Source organism: Prenolepis imparis, unplaced genomic scaffold (assembly GCF_030444845.1).
Source record: "Prenolepis imparis isolate NDT839.2.m4 unplaced genomic scaffold, iyPreImpa1.0 SCAF_514, whole genome shotgun sequence".
NCBI classification, from domain to species: domain Eukaryota; kingdom Metazoa; phylum Arthropoda; class Insecta; order Hymenoptera; family Formicidae; genus Prenolepis; species Prenolepis imparis.
In genome coordinates, this window is record NW_028141672.1 from 1 (window position 1) to 15813 (window position 15813).

Consider the following 15813-nt stretch of genomic DNA (forward strand, 5'->3'; position numbering starts at 1 on the left):
AAGCAGTGGTATCAACGCAGAGTACTCAATGGAAATTATATTAATCAGCATCGATAACGATCGCGATAAAGTGGGATAATTCTTTACCTGTATAAAGTTAGCACCCCATTTTTAAGATTTAAAATTCAAAAAGTTGTTCCAGGTTGTTCTAGACTTGTTCTAAATTATTCCAGAAGATCAAATTTATATCATAAAAATTTTCGCGGGAAAATTGAAAAAATCAATTAAGCAGTGGTATCAACGCAGAGTACTAAAATCGAACTTTTTAAGGTTGCTCTAGGTTGTTCTAATTGTTCTAAACATTGTTCCAAAGTATTAGTTTGATTGGTCAAAAATTTTAAGAGATATTTAAAAAATGCGAAAAATTAAAAAAAAAGTTTTTAGCCATTCTTTTATAAACAAAATAACTTACAACATTGTGGATTTAGATTATGTTTATAATCGTGTAGAACAACTCAGAACAAAATTTTTAAGACCGGAACAACAATATAAGGCCCACTTTACTCTTGATCGAAAACATTTTTTTCCATTTTTTGGGGGTAAAAGACTTGTTCCAGGCTTCCCGCTTTAAAACTATAGTATTCTCGACTAGAACAACTCAGAACAAAATTTTTAAGACCGGAACAACAGGGTAAGGCCCACTTTACTCTAGATTGAAAAACTTTTCTATTTTTTGGGGGTAAAAGACTTGTTCCAGTCTTCCCGCTTTAAAACTATAGTATTCTCGACTAGAACAACTGAGAACAAAATTTTTAAGACCGGAACAACAGGGTAAGGCCCACTTTACTCTTGAGCTAAAAACTTTTTTCTATTTTCTTGAGGTAAAAAACTTGTTCCAGGCTTCCCGCTTTAAAACTAACTTTTGTTCTCAGTTGTTCTAGTCGAGAATACAATAGTTTTAAAGCGGGAAGCCTGGAACAAGTCTTCTACCCCGAAAAAATAGAAAAAAGTATTTTCGATCAACAGTAAAGTGAGCCTTACACTGTTGTTCCGGTCTTAAAAATTTTGTTCTGAGTTGTTCTAGTCGAGAATACTATAGTTTTAAAGCGGGAACCCTGGAACAAGTCTTCTACCCCGAAAAAATAGAAAAAAGTGTCTTCGATCAAGAGTAAAGTGGGCCTTACACTGTTGTTCCGGTCTTAAAAATTTTGTTCTCAGTTGTTCTAGTCGAGAATAATATAGTTTTAAAGTGGGAAGCCTGGAACAAGTCTTTTACCCCCAAAAAATATGAAAAAAGTTTTTTCGATCAAGAGTAAAGTGGTCCTTACCCTGTTGTTCCGGTCTTAAAAACTTTGTTCTGAGTTGTTCTAGTCGAGAGTACTATAGTATTAAAGCGGGAAGCCTGGAACAAGTCTTTTACCCCCAAAAAATGGAAAAAAAATGTTTTCGATCAAGAGTAAAGTGGGCCTTATATTGTTGTTCCGGTCTTAAAAATTTTGTTCTGAGTTGTTCTACACGATTATAAACATAATCTAAATCGACAATGTTGTAAGTTATTTTGTTTATAAAAGAATGGCTAAAAACTTTTTTTTTTATTTTTCGTATTTTTAAAATATCTCTTAAAATTTTTTACCAATCAAATACTTTGGAACAATGTTTAGAACAACTAGAACAACCTAGAGCAACCTTAAAAAGTTCGATTTTCGAAAAATGGGGTGCCGAGTCAAAAAATTGATTTTTTCAATTTTCCGCGAAAATTTTTATGATATAAATTTGATCTTCTGGAACAACTTTTAGAATTTTAAAATTTCAAAAATGGGGTGCTAACTTCATACAGGTTAATTCTTTCTTGAAAACCAGTATAAATGATCATGTAGGTGATGTCGTCATCGTATTAACAATTAATTATGTGAAGTTAGCTTTAATCTTTTAACCTGTGTGTAAAAGCTTTTTTTCTGATGTTATCAATAAAATATTAAATATACAAAATTACTGTCTTAAATATATAAATATAAATTAAATATTAATAATATAATTACTGTCTTACATACGATTATTGTGTCAATTTATTATTTCCGTATAATTCGCATAAATTAACAACAAAAAAGACTTAACAGATATAAAATTTTACTTGGTAAATTTTTAGTCGCTACTAATTCGACTTAACAAAAATATTGTCATCGTTTATCGAATATATCCAAATTCCAACATTATATATATGTACATATGTCAGTCAACTGAAGATCTAAAATATTTTTCATCTTGTAATTTATTGAATACAAAAGGTATATACATTATTTTCCTCATTTATCATTTCTATTTTCTTTGTTCTGGATCGATTTTGTATAATTACACAACTAAATGAAAATTACAAAACTAAGCAAATTTAATAGAAAATTTAATTTCATTGGTCAAAATCTAGTAAATTCGCTCATTTTTGTAATTTATACATTTTCAGAATCGACCCCCTGAGATTTGCCTTTATATATTTATAATTTAAACGGTTCAAAGACATATGAAAATCACTGAGGACAAGGTATGGTGAATACGACGGACGAGAAAGACATTCAAAAAAGCAATGGAAGACAAATCTCATTGTCAGATCCAACGAAGAGGGCGGAAGCAGGTACATGAATGACTACGATCTCAGGTAAAAGATTTTTTTTTTAAATGTATCCATGCATTTCTGAAGCACTGGAACATCATGGAGACTAAAAAAAAAATATATAAGTGTATACCTTTTATATTCAATAAATTATGAGATAAAAAATATTTAAGCTTTTCACTTGTGTGTGACTCACCCTAGTACATATTCTCTCTCTCTCTCTCTCTCTCTCTCTCTCTCTCTCTCTCTCAAATTAAAAATTAAAAATTCTATCAATATAAAAAATTTGAAATCTCAGCCGAAAAATATGATTATTATAATCTGTTTGTCCGAAGAACTTTGATTTGTGAAATTTCTTTTGCAACCGTGTTTTTTAACTACGGATAATATTGCGTACATTCTTGCATACACTCGTAACTAAGCAAAGTAAAATAAAGATGAGTTGTTCGAACAAAACAACGGGAGAGTATCGAAAGAGTGTACGTTTGTATTATACGCGCGTGTTGTTGCATGTTGTATGCATTAGTTAGAGGGAGAGCTTGGCCGAGTTTTACCATCGGGTCAAACTCGTGCGCGTCAACCCACACCTATGTACATACGTATACTGCGCGTGCGCGCATTGTATGTACAATATGTATATATTATATATATTATTTTCGGCGCAAGTTTGCAGACATCTATGCGATTCCAACAAACTTTTGCGCAGCGCAAAAATCTCATTCATGTCCGCTGCACTTTTGTAATTCGTTGACCTTCAATGAATCTTTGAATTTGCGCTATATCAAAATGGTTTCTTACCGAATCACAAAGATACGGGTAAAGAAAAAAAACGTAAAAAAATTAATCTAAATTGTGTGTGCGTGTGTATATATAGGATGTCCCAGTAAAAGTGGGCAAACTCTTGTGAACATGTAGAATTAAGTAAAAATAATCTTATAAATTCCTATAAATTTTTTTTCTATAACGCATCTTTATCGAGATATTTATTTTTAAAGTTAATTTTTTTGTAGTTTTGGTCATATCTATTTCAATAAGTTTTAATATAATCAATGAAATTTCATATCATTCAAAATCATTGTTCTATTATATGAATAAAATTTACTTTGTATCGTTTAAATGTGTTTTTCTCGAAAACAGTTAACTTTTACGAAAAATAAAACAAAAGTATCTTTTTGTTTTAGAAAAAATGCGGAGAATCTTAAAAAATACTTAAAAATAAAAAAAATTTTTGTAAAAGGTTTTGTAGGTGATCCACTCCTGGTTCTCCATTTACTCTATCAAGAAATTTATTAAACTATTACCTTTACTTAATATAAAAATAATGATTACAAATTATTAAAATCTACAGAGTGATGTAAAAGTTTGAAAAAAATACTTTTAACTTGAAAAATAAGTATCTCGATAAAGATGTTATAGAAAAATTTTATAGACACTTATAAAATTATTTTTTCCTATTCTGCATGTCCACGAGAAATTGCACACTTTTACCGGGACACCCTGTATATGTATGGCGTTATAAAAATAAATTGCAATATATACATATACTTTGTAAATTTGTTTAGTGCTTTTCAATTTATTTATGTGCGTATATCAGTTTTTTCTTTCCATGAATAACCATTATTCATAAAAAAAAATTCATTGTTGCAAAAAAAAATTATATATATATATATATATATATATATATATATATATATTATATTATGTAATATATATAAAATATAAATAAATTACTTTTGCAAGGCCAGTTTGATGTCGAAGGTGATGGTAGTGCCGGTATCAACGTGAAAGATGTAGAGCATCGTGGAAGTCGGTTAAGTAACGACAGAAATGTGGATGTATTCGCCGCCGTCACGGGCCCCGTCAGCAGCAGGAGGCCCACGGCCTCGACGGTTCTTCTAGTCAGCTCGATCGGGGCCGTACCCCACGTTCGTGGTTGTTCGCGAGGACGGCCCCCCCGAGACTATGCCGCATCGATCAACGCGATTCTCGACGTCGGTCTCGAGACGACGAAGCCCTGCTACGTAAGAGTCGCACCACGTCGCACAATATCATCCAGATTTCTCGAAAGCTCTTAAAAAAATTGCTTCGTAGCTGCCTGAGATCTTGAAAAGTTTTGGCAAAACCCTAAAAGGTTGAGGTTCGAACCGACTTTCTCCCGATTATGGGCGTTGCTTCCTTTGTTTCCTTTGTTCCGCGACTGCGGAAAAGCTGATCGTTTGAAAAAATGTGTGTTTTACGATTGACCATTCGTCCGCTCCAAAACTCGTTCTCCGCTTCTACCTGCAGAGACGAGAAACACCGAGTCGATCACGTCACTTACTTAGTGCAACCTTACGTCGCAATCTCCGTGCAACGCAATTCGTGATTCACGAACGTGTCATCGAGCTCAGTAGTTCAGCGAGCACGATGCGTTCGAAATGCATCAAGGATTTAAACGTCACCGGTACGTTTCCTTTGAATTTCCCTAAGAAATCTCGAAGAGAGGAAGCTGAACGTTCTTTGAATTATCTTGGAAATCTTTCTTGGAGCGTCTCCGTGTTGGCGATCGATTCGAGCTGCCAAGTTGCCGCCTCGGCTTCTATACGTTTAGGTGCATCGAATCAATCGGCGGGTTCTCCGACGTGACGTCTATTTTTTCCAGCGGCGCGGGTTTCCGGGTTTCGGCGAAAATGCGCTCGCGCGCGCAAGCAGCCGATTCCTCTGGTGTCGGAGAAATAACACACGCTGACGCGTGTATCGCGTCTATCGTGTCACGTATAGCCGCCTCGTCGGATCAGCTGCTCGCCAAAACAAAGCACTCACGCGCCGCGTTACGCGACCGCGTCCGCGCTGCGCTCTCTCGCTCTCCTCTCCGTCCTTTTTTCTCCCGTTTGCTCGATACGAGCGACACTGTCGTTCACATCGACGATGCTTTCACGCCGTGCGGGGACGAGGATTCTTTCCTATTTGTAAATTTGCGCGATTTATAAGACAATGCGCAACGTAGGTTTACTATTAATAGCCATGTATTCTTGGCTCGCGTCCCGTCTTACGCATGAGGGACGACGAAAGTACCAAACCGACCGCACAACACAACACACAAACGATGCTGCGCCACCACCAGTCTATGCGCAGAGCCGTCGCGTCGCATCGAACAAAGAGACTCCGCTTTCCCCGCGACTTTTCCACAACGACGTAGAGAACTCGCTTCGCGTTCAGCTCTCGTTCGTCGATACAGACGAATGTATGTACTTAGTTACTATGCCACTCGCGAGTTTACTGAATCGGCCGAGGACTGGTTGGACAGTGGCCAAGAATGCGTTCGGTCGAGGATATATAATTAGATGTGAAGAAAGAAAGAGTAGGAGAAGAGAGACAGGCGACCCAGCTCCGCGCAGCCCCGTTCAACGTTTTGCACTGACGCAGAGCGTCGCCAGCTGTTTACTATCGAGTCGAGCGAGCGAGCCGAACATAGCCGAGCACGGCGGACAGAACGACCGAACGATCGAGTCCGGTGGTGGGGAGAAAAGAGATTCCAATCGTCGCCGCGCAAACTGTGGTGCTTGCTTGACGTCGTTCGTTTTGCGTCGTTCCGCCAGCCGCCAGTGACGGATAGTGCGGTACGGGTGATTGAGAACATTTTCTCCTTACTATTTCTAATCGTGAATGGAGAGGAGAAGGTGTGTTTTAATCGCATCTGATTGCGAAAAACGAAAAATATAAATTTTTTTACATTCAATGTGATATTAATCGTAGGTAAATAATTATAAATTTATAAATTTTTCTATATATCATCCCGCTCTATTCTATACATTTTTAAATATATTAAAATCGTAGACCTTATAGCTTATAGATATGACTGGCAATATGTAGCAGACTTTGTCCGGAGGAGGTTAGAGAGAAAAATATACTTTTTAATACTTCTATCTCTAACCTCTTCCGGACACTGCTTCTAATACAGAAATTATAGACACAAGACACAATTGTGTGTGCCAGTTCATATCTATAAAGTTTAGAATTAAAATCTTTGAGAGAGAGAGAGAGGGAAAAAGAGAAAGAAACAGGCAGAAAAAGACAGAGAGGAACAACCACATTTCAAAAGAATATTTTAGTATGTTGCAAAAATATAACGCAATGTAATTGTAATTATATAACAGAGTTAGTATTTTCTCTTCTCCCTTCTCCCTTCTCTCTCTCTCTCTCTCTCTCTCTCTATTTTATAAACAAAAAAATTTTTTTCTTGGTGCAATATTTTCCTGGTGCAATAATAAAATTGAAATTTCAATGAATTTTATAATTCAAGTATCACCTTATAAATCAGTAGCTCACATATTGTTTCTATCGTTCTATAAAAAATAAAATAAAATCTTTTTCTTAAACGATTCCTTACATCATTAGTTTTATTTTGGAAAAAATATTCCGTTCTTTTCCAAAGCGAAAATTCATATCGACATTTTCAAAAAAAGCAGTTTTCAATCATCGTATAGCACATTTGTAGTACAAATGATACAAATCTTGTTTTCCTTTCACTTCCTCGAAGTGCATATGAAAAATAAAAGATTATAATTAATAGAGAAAAGAGTCGCGTATAATATTTTTTATATATTTTTCCTGTAATATAATTGTTGCTTGGCGAACGTAACAATGTTCGTTTCGGCTCAACGATGCTGCCATAATCATCTGATTGTTCTGTCGCGCTTGCGCGACCTTAGGATGCGGCTGTCATTGCTCTTTCCGCAAACTCTCGCGCCGTCAACAATAAAATGTATTTCAAAACGTACAATGAATAATGATAAATGTCTAGACTCTGAAGCAAGTTCAACTTTAAGCGGTTCGACTGTATGTTTAATTTGTTTACTCTTTCTACCACGCGATCGATATCTGCACTTCGTGCATCCACTTCCAACGTCGAGCGAGAAATATACATATACATATATATATATATATTTTGTATATATATATATATATATATATATATATATTTAAAATATAACATTCATAGAGAAATTTAATTTAATTTTTTATATAAATTTATACGAGTTTATCTCTCTTTTTAAAGCTAGATAAATAGAGCTCTGGATACAATATATGTATTATATTTTATTCAATTTAGAGATGAGAGCCGATTAGCGGATGATGCAAAGAAACGATCGATATTTTTCCATATTGTTTGTATAATAAGAGGAATGTTATACAAAAAAAAAAACATCTTTGACTACTTATTCAGATCAGATTAGATCTTTCCAATGAGGATGAAGCCCTTTTTATCAAGTTTTAGAAAAAGAGATAAGCTCGTAAATTTAAATAAAAAGTAAGGAGTCTTGTCAACTATAAACGCGAGTCAAAGGCAATCGAGAGTAAAAGTAAATGATATCGTGAAACGCACCATTGGATTAAAATCTGGCAGAATTCGGCGATTGCGACGTATTCACGGCGCACTTGATATCGCGACTAATTAGAATACAATGAGTCTAAACATACTGAATTTGAATTCGAATCTGTAAACGTAGTTTACTGCGTCGTGAATAGTTTCGACGTAGTAAAGGCTGATCTTGTGGCGTTGTAATTGCACATACACGTGGCAACTGATAAAGAGAGATGCTTGAGAACTTGTGCTAAATATGTGACATACAAGAAGAACTGTGCATGTAATAAACTGTGCAATCATGTAATTATCGAGAATGACACTACTAAATAATTTTCAATATACATTTTCCTTTTGACAAAATAAAATACTTATGTATATGAATAATTTTTCCATTCCCATTCCCATATATAGATACCATCAGAGATTACAATACACGTTTGAAGTAATCCGTGCTACGTTTTGGAAAAATTTATGATGTGTTAAAAGCGCATACACAAATTTGGTGCGCAATTATTTAGTATTAGTGACGCAATGCTTCGCGACAAGGAAATCGCCAATATGCTAAACGTTTTGATAAAGCTGTGAGTCAGACTTTTACACAGGTATACTCATACCAATGCATCTTTCACATTGATCGCACAAGTCGCAAGTCGCGCTTATAGTTGATGCGTTTCGTTAAATTCTCCAAGTTGTGTGTGAATCATTATTTTCACGATACCTTCGTATTCTACGTCGAAACAGATAAGCATGATCGTGACGTGAGCCGCGAATTTTATTTGGCGTATAAATGTATCGAATGAAGATTGGTCCCCCAGAGCTACATCAATTTCAATCAATTCGTCCTCGTACACGAGACTGCGCGATAATTTTCGAATATTAACGAGCATTTCCCCCTTGTGGAAACGCGCTCGCGCGAAAGAGAGGCTCGTGAACTAGATTTTATATATACTATAGGGAGAATATAGGAAACTTTTATGTTGAAGAAATATATGTATATACAAATTTTTTTAAAACTTTTCCATATCCTATATGTCTTTTATATCATTTATTTCGTATTGATCGATTTGAATCCATTTTCTTGATCTTGCCAAGTTTAGAGATAGTGCGTCGACTGACGCGCAAAATGCCGATCTAGTACTCGTTCGAACGCAACGAACCGACATGTTTCGTCATCCCTGACGAATTTCCGTGATCACACAGTTGATAGCATTGGAGCATTCTCTCCGCGACTTGCCCGTAGTAAGTATTAACACATTTCTGATGTAATCAATTCCCTCTCAAGTGACACATACACACACACATATAGCGTTGAAAAAAATATGTGATGCTTTTCGAAGTTCACCGTTTCGTTAGATGCCGAATAGAATATACAGGATATTTTCTAACTAACAATAAGTACAAAAAATTGAATGGGATATTCCTTGGCTTATATTTTATGAAGAAAAGATCCTATAAACATATGCTCTAAACTGCTTCGCTTTTAAAACGTCAAAGTTACGAAAAAATATGAAAATTTTGAAAATCTTGAAAATATTTAAAGATATTTTATTCAGAGGAACACGTATTGATGAAGAATCATTTTTCAGTACCAATAAAATATTTTTAGATTTACCAGGGCTGTGTGTAAATAATCATATTAAATTTTTATGAAAAAATAGTATGCCACTGTTTTTTCAAGTTCAACAATTTAAAAAAAAATCTCGAACTACAACTCTATTTAAATAACTTCTTGTGTTTCTTTGATGAACCGTTTTTGAGTTAAATTAAAAAATTGAAATTAAAAATTGTAATTTAAAAGCTGAATCGTGTGTAACAATAGACACCTGTTTTTTTTTGTTTTCTTTATTATATTTCGAAGTTCGGTGTGCCTAATCATAGTCTATTCTTCATATTTTTTATATTTTATTTTTATAACTTTAACATTTTGTATTTTGAAAACGAAGCAGTTTAGGATATATATTTATGACTTTTTCTTGATAAAATAAGCCAAGGAATATTTCCTTAAATTTTTTGTACTTAGAAAAAACACCTTGCATATACAGGGTGTTTTAAAAAGGTACGGCCAAACTTTAGGGAGATATTCCTCACACCTAAAAGGATGAAAAAATGTTATATAAACATAAGTGCGGAAACGCTTATTTCAGGAGTTATGTTGAAAATGCTGTTGACTGTATTATACTTACAAGAAACAATTTAGGATTAATCATTGTGGACGACAATCGTTTAATGAGTAGGTTTATTTATATTTTTTTTAAAGTGACCTTGAGTACGATTACAACAAATGTTGAAAATGTCCACCATTCGCCTGAATACACGCTTGTATAAACGCTGCGTGTTTCGGCCATTACCATCTGCCAAGCCATAAATAAAATGCATGTCTGCAAGTTCCGCATTTGTGTACATAACCATGGCTGTGATTTTGTACAATTACAATAAACCTTCCTATACAGCATCAAAACCAAAATATGTCTAAAATCGGGACATAAGACGTCTTTAAGATGTCTTTTAGACATTATGTATTAAAATGTCTTAAAGATGTATTAAAAACGTCTTAAAAATGTCTTATGTCTCGATTTCAGACATGTTTTGGTTTTGATGCTGTATGGGTTGTTTCACGGATGATCTACACTACAGAACTGAATTAAAATGTGATCACAATGTTCTGCCAACTTCAAGGGATGCGCATCTCTTGAAGTTGGCAGAACAACAAATATTGACTTTGAATAACAAATATTGACCTTTAATAACATTAAAAATAATCCCTTAATAACATTAAAGGTCAATATTTTTCTGATTTTTACCTGGCAGATAAGGTCGCTACCTCATTAGCCGTAACGTCGCATATTCCGAAAAGAAGCTTTAACTCCTAAAATAAGCGTTTCCGCATCTATGTTCATATAACATTTTTTCATCCTTTAGATGTGAGAAATATCTCCCTAAAGTTTGGCCGCACCTTTTTAAAACACCCTATATAATAACAAATATTTATATACATCATTGGCATCGTAATAAAAACGTAAAGAAAGATTTCCTTCAAAAACAAGATTTACGGATCAAATATGTTTCGGCATAATAGAATTATAAAATTTGTTTTAACAAGTACTGATCAAGCTCTAATTAAGATGGGTAGAATAATCAAAGAATTAATGGAAAAAATGAGTTAATTATTATAGATTATATTATAATAATTTTGATTTTGTTTTATTCGTGCGATTCTTTCATTATTCTCTGCCTATTTTAACATTAGAATTTCGTCTTATTAACATTTGCTAAAACAAGTCTTATAATTTCATTATTCCATGTTAGTTATATCGATGTCACGGTTAATATGCTTCAGAAAATGTATTTTTATCGCGCATATGTGCAAATACAATTATACAAACGAGTATGGAACGAGAAAATGACAGAAATGACAATCTCTATAAATAATTTTATATACATATATATGTGTGCGTAAATTGCAGACAAACATTGAAAATGCAATAGGAAAGGTAAATAGATTTTTTTTTTAAATAAGTAAATTTTTCCAATTTCCAATAAAGAAATATAAAATAATATGTAAGAGAAAGACATAAGAAAATATTCACAAACAAATCCAATCTGATAATGTTTTATTTCGTTTGACGATCGCGTAAACAGGCGCAATTCGAGAAAATAAGAAAATCTAAGCGAATAAATCGCGCGTAATTAATTCACTTATTGAGAAAAAGAACGAATGAGGATAAAGATAAAGGCGCGTATGCGCGGAAGTAAAGCATTTCTATATCTCGTCTTCTATATGACGCTGATGTAAATGAAAGCAGCTCTCGCGAAATCAGCGCGGCAGCGATGCGAACACAGTTAAGCATATATAACGTGAGATTTTACGCGTCTATCTTTTTCTCTGCCCCTCCCAAACGAAGGTCTCAGAGCTCGCATTAGCTTTTGTAGCACGCGAGTCGTCAGAGAGTCCATGCGGGAGGTGCGTGAACAGACGAGGTCAGATCACGCACGTGCACTGGCGCTCATTTTATATATACATACGTGTATATGTATGTACGCTCTCTCGGCATCCCTCTCGTCTCTCGTCTCATCATTGGCGTACGCGTCATTGCGTATATAGCTGCGATATTATCTAATTGTCGAGCACCGTTTCTGAATTTTACAATTGGACGTACGTATATACTATAGTTGTACGCAGAATTGGAACCAATTATAAAAAGATATATAAAGTACCCTGCACTAAATCTTATGTGAAATGGATTTCGGTTAAATCAGGTGGTTTTTTTCATATGTTGTCATCTGCTGAACAAAAGATGCAATAGCCTCAAAGCTAAATAATGGACAATTATTTACAGCCAGTTAAGCAGCTCACAAAGCCCGAGTTTTTCATGTTTGACTGATTGTAAATCAGTAGCTATTATTTAACTTTGAGCCTATTACATTTTTTGTTCAGTAGATTATAATAAAAGCTACAACACATGAAGAAAATCAACTGATTTTATCGGGATTCAATTTCATCTAATTGTAAGATTTCATATAAATTCAAAAATTCCGTACTAATTCTATATACATAAAATTGAATCTTAGTAAAATCTTAATAAAAAATATAATAGGCTCAAAGCTAAATAATATACTGTTATTAATTTATAGCCAGTCAAACACGAAAAACTCGGATTTTACGAGTTGTTTGACTGACTGCGTAGCTCAGTCCATTATTTAGCTTTGAGGCTATTACATCTTTTCTTCAGCAGGTCATAAGCTATAACATATGAAAAAACCAACTGATTTAACCGAAATCGATTTTACAAAGATTAGTGCGGGGTACTTTTTTGGGTGCAATTATTTTAGTAAAAATATTGCAAATAAAATTGTTGCCATCAAAATAAGAATATTATTTTCTGACATGTGCTAATTTTGGCTTCTGTATTATACACACATTATATATATTCAATAACACATAATTTTGTAGCAATAATTCAAAAATATAAAAATATAAAATAAAAAATATAAAAATTGGTTTAGTTTCTTTCATCAATGCATAACTATATGCAATTTATAATTAGATATATTATAGGCGCGCACGCAGATACACACGCACACATTCATTTTAAAATTAGACACAAGCTATGTTTCTATTTTTTACGCTTTAGATTCAGATAAACATGGTGAAAAAAAATTGAGAAATGAGATCGGGCTCGCCTGGTGTTTCCTCGAGACGAGATATCGACACGATCGATATACTGCGGTTAATGACCCAGAAAATGCCAGATTATTTTCTACCCTGGAAATGCTGTTATATAAATACCAAAAAGAATACAACGAGAAAACGACAGTCGCGGAGTTTCGTACGAATGCTTTATCTGTGGCAACATTTGTTGCGATAATAAATATATTCTTTCTCTAATCTATTATTTCAGCCTCTTTTCTTTTTCTTCCTTGATTCTATCATTCCTTCATTACGCTATTATCTCGCAGCGATTCTTGTTTGGGTTATCGGTCGCGTTTTTTTATCGTTCTCCTGACGAAAAAAAACAGATCAAAAGAGATAGAAGATAACGAATATGTCGCATGTCACCAATACATTGCGCTAGATATCTCACTTTTAAGTTTATTTCTCCGAATCGTGATTACGATTTGATAAGACTCGTGAATTGCTTTCCTAGACGGCTTCGCACTGATAGACGTTCCAAATATTTGAGAAATTATCTTTTCGGAGAGAGAGAAGGGGGGCAGAAGAGGACGATCTCAATAAGTTTCAAACTATCTGCGCATTTTAACAGTTTCGGACAAAGTTCGTTCATGTTTGACCAGGCCAACAAAAGATGAAAGAGATAAACTTAGAGTTTGTAATTTAATTAAGTAATTTTGTGAATGAATCCTCTTTATCAGTCGCGTATCAATCTGCTATTCAGAAATATATATGTTTCCATCTCTTTTAAATATAACTCAGTGTCAGTTAAATTCTCGATATGACAAGTTAGTTTTTCTATATAAATTTTTAACGGATAAATATTTTTCGTCTTTTTAAAATTAAAACACTCGAATCTATAATACGATAATAAGCTGCTCTTATATAAAAGTACATACATATACAATATACATATACATATACATATATATACATATACATATATATACATATACATATATACATATACATATACATATATGTATATACAATATACACACACACATATATATATACATATATATATATATATATATATATATATATATATATGTCATTTAATATGTTATTTTTAAAGATTACAGTAAATCTAAAATAATGAGATAATATTAAAATTATAAAATTAGAAATTACTTGTCGTTGTGCGTAAGATGTAGATGCTCTAATTAAGACAATATTCAGGTCGGAATTAATCTCCTCTTTCAGTTGCATTTCGTCACAATCATACATTCTTTAGTTGACGTAACTGCGGCACCTTATTGTCTGCTGAAGTTAAAACGTGCCCTTTGTTTCGGCATTCGATATCATTACTTACTCGCCGATTATAACATATTGATAAAATGACTAAGCGACTGTCAAACAAATGATTTCTTGAATTGTAAGCACGAAATACAGAGACATTGCTTTATGCCATTCGCTTTTTTTGTTAACCGTGACGATATACTGATATGACCATCGAATTTCGAGCTTCTATTAGCGTTTATTCGTTTGCGTTTCAGTATACATTTCGAATACAATATTTGCAAACAATATATTCTTCGTTATAATAGATTCATTTATAGAAGAGAAACCAATAAGAGCTAGATCTAGATATTTTTAACGTATATCAAGGTTTATTAAAAGATTCATATGTCTACGCATCTTCCAATATCTAAAATCACTACTTTTTTTGCTCAGGCGCATCATATTTAAATATTTGTGCACTATGATTGTTCATTATAATATTAAAAATCACATTTTTATCGATTGTTTAAATATTTTATAAATTGTTTGAATATTATATAAAATGTTACAAGTAAATAATTTTAATAATTATAAGTAAATAAACTTATATATTTAATTATATTATATTTAAACATAACAAATCAAGACATTAATAAACTTTAATGTACGCATTATGCTTTAGTGAATCGTTAAACGTTTCAATGTTTTGTATTTTTTTCAGTTCCAATTCGATTAAACAAAACAAAAATGTCAATGTATATATACATATATTAATTTGCAGTTGACATTCATATTCTTATTGAAACAATTTTTTTACAAGCACACGATGCGATGGCATTATCCTAGTTCGAAACATTGTGCCATTATTAAAATTATCGATAAATTAAATTTTCAAAAATAAAAAAAATATTCTATATATCTCGGTTATAAGAGAGAGAGAGAGAAAGAGTGAGAGGGAGAGGGAGAGGGAGAGAGAGAGAGTCAATCATGAGTTTGCATGTCAAGGATTAAATAAAATCGAAAATATTTCAATAAAAGAATATAGCGGCGTCTTTCTAATATCTTTCTAATATCTTTCTAATGTATGAGCAATGGTGGACTCAAAATATGGCGGATGTCAAAAGATTGCAACCCTAAACATTTTTTAAATTTTGACATCCGTTGCATTTGACAATTTTGACATTGGATTCGTATTCAGAGCGACTTAAAAAACTCTTATATGTTTAAATAATAATTGAAAGCTATTTGGTGAATCGTCAATGATCTCACTCTTTTCTGAGCTGTGACAAAAGTCACAGCTAATTTCCGCAATGCACCCCATATTTAACCATGGATATCTTATTAACCATAACCGACATCAAAAATTCCTTTTGAGAATTGAAAGTCCTAACTTTCCATACTTTATTTTGATTGAAATAAAACTTCTTCAACATGTCACATATTGTAGCTATAATATAACAGTTTATGAAAATGGTCGTTTTTTACAACTTTAATTGCAAATTTCAAAATTGTGACGTGACGGAGCAA

The 15813-nt window shown here is 33.2% G+C and overlaps 1 long non-coding RNA gene across 1 annotated transcript; it reads left to right on the forward strand.

Annotated features, from left to right (window-relative positions):
- The first annotated feature begins 5648 nt into the window (after window positions 1-5648).
- LOC145948642 (uncharacterized) lies at window positions 5649-13232 on the forward strand. Its single transcript, XR_014427430.1, has 3 exons — window positions 5649-8494; window positions 8990-9131; window positions 13025-13232. It is a non-coding gene; the product is annotated as an uncharacterized LOC145948642 (long non-coding RNA).
- The last annotated feature ends 2581 nt before the right edge of the window (window positions 13233-15813 follow it).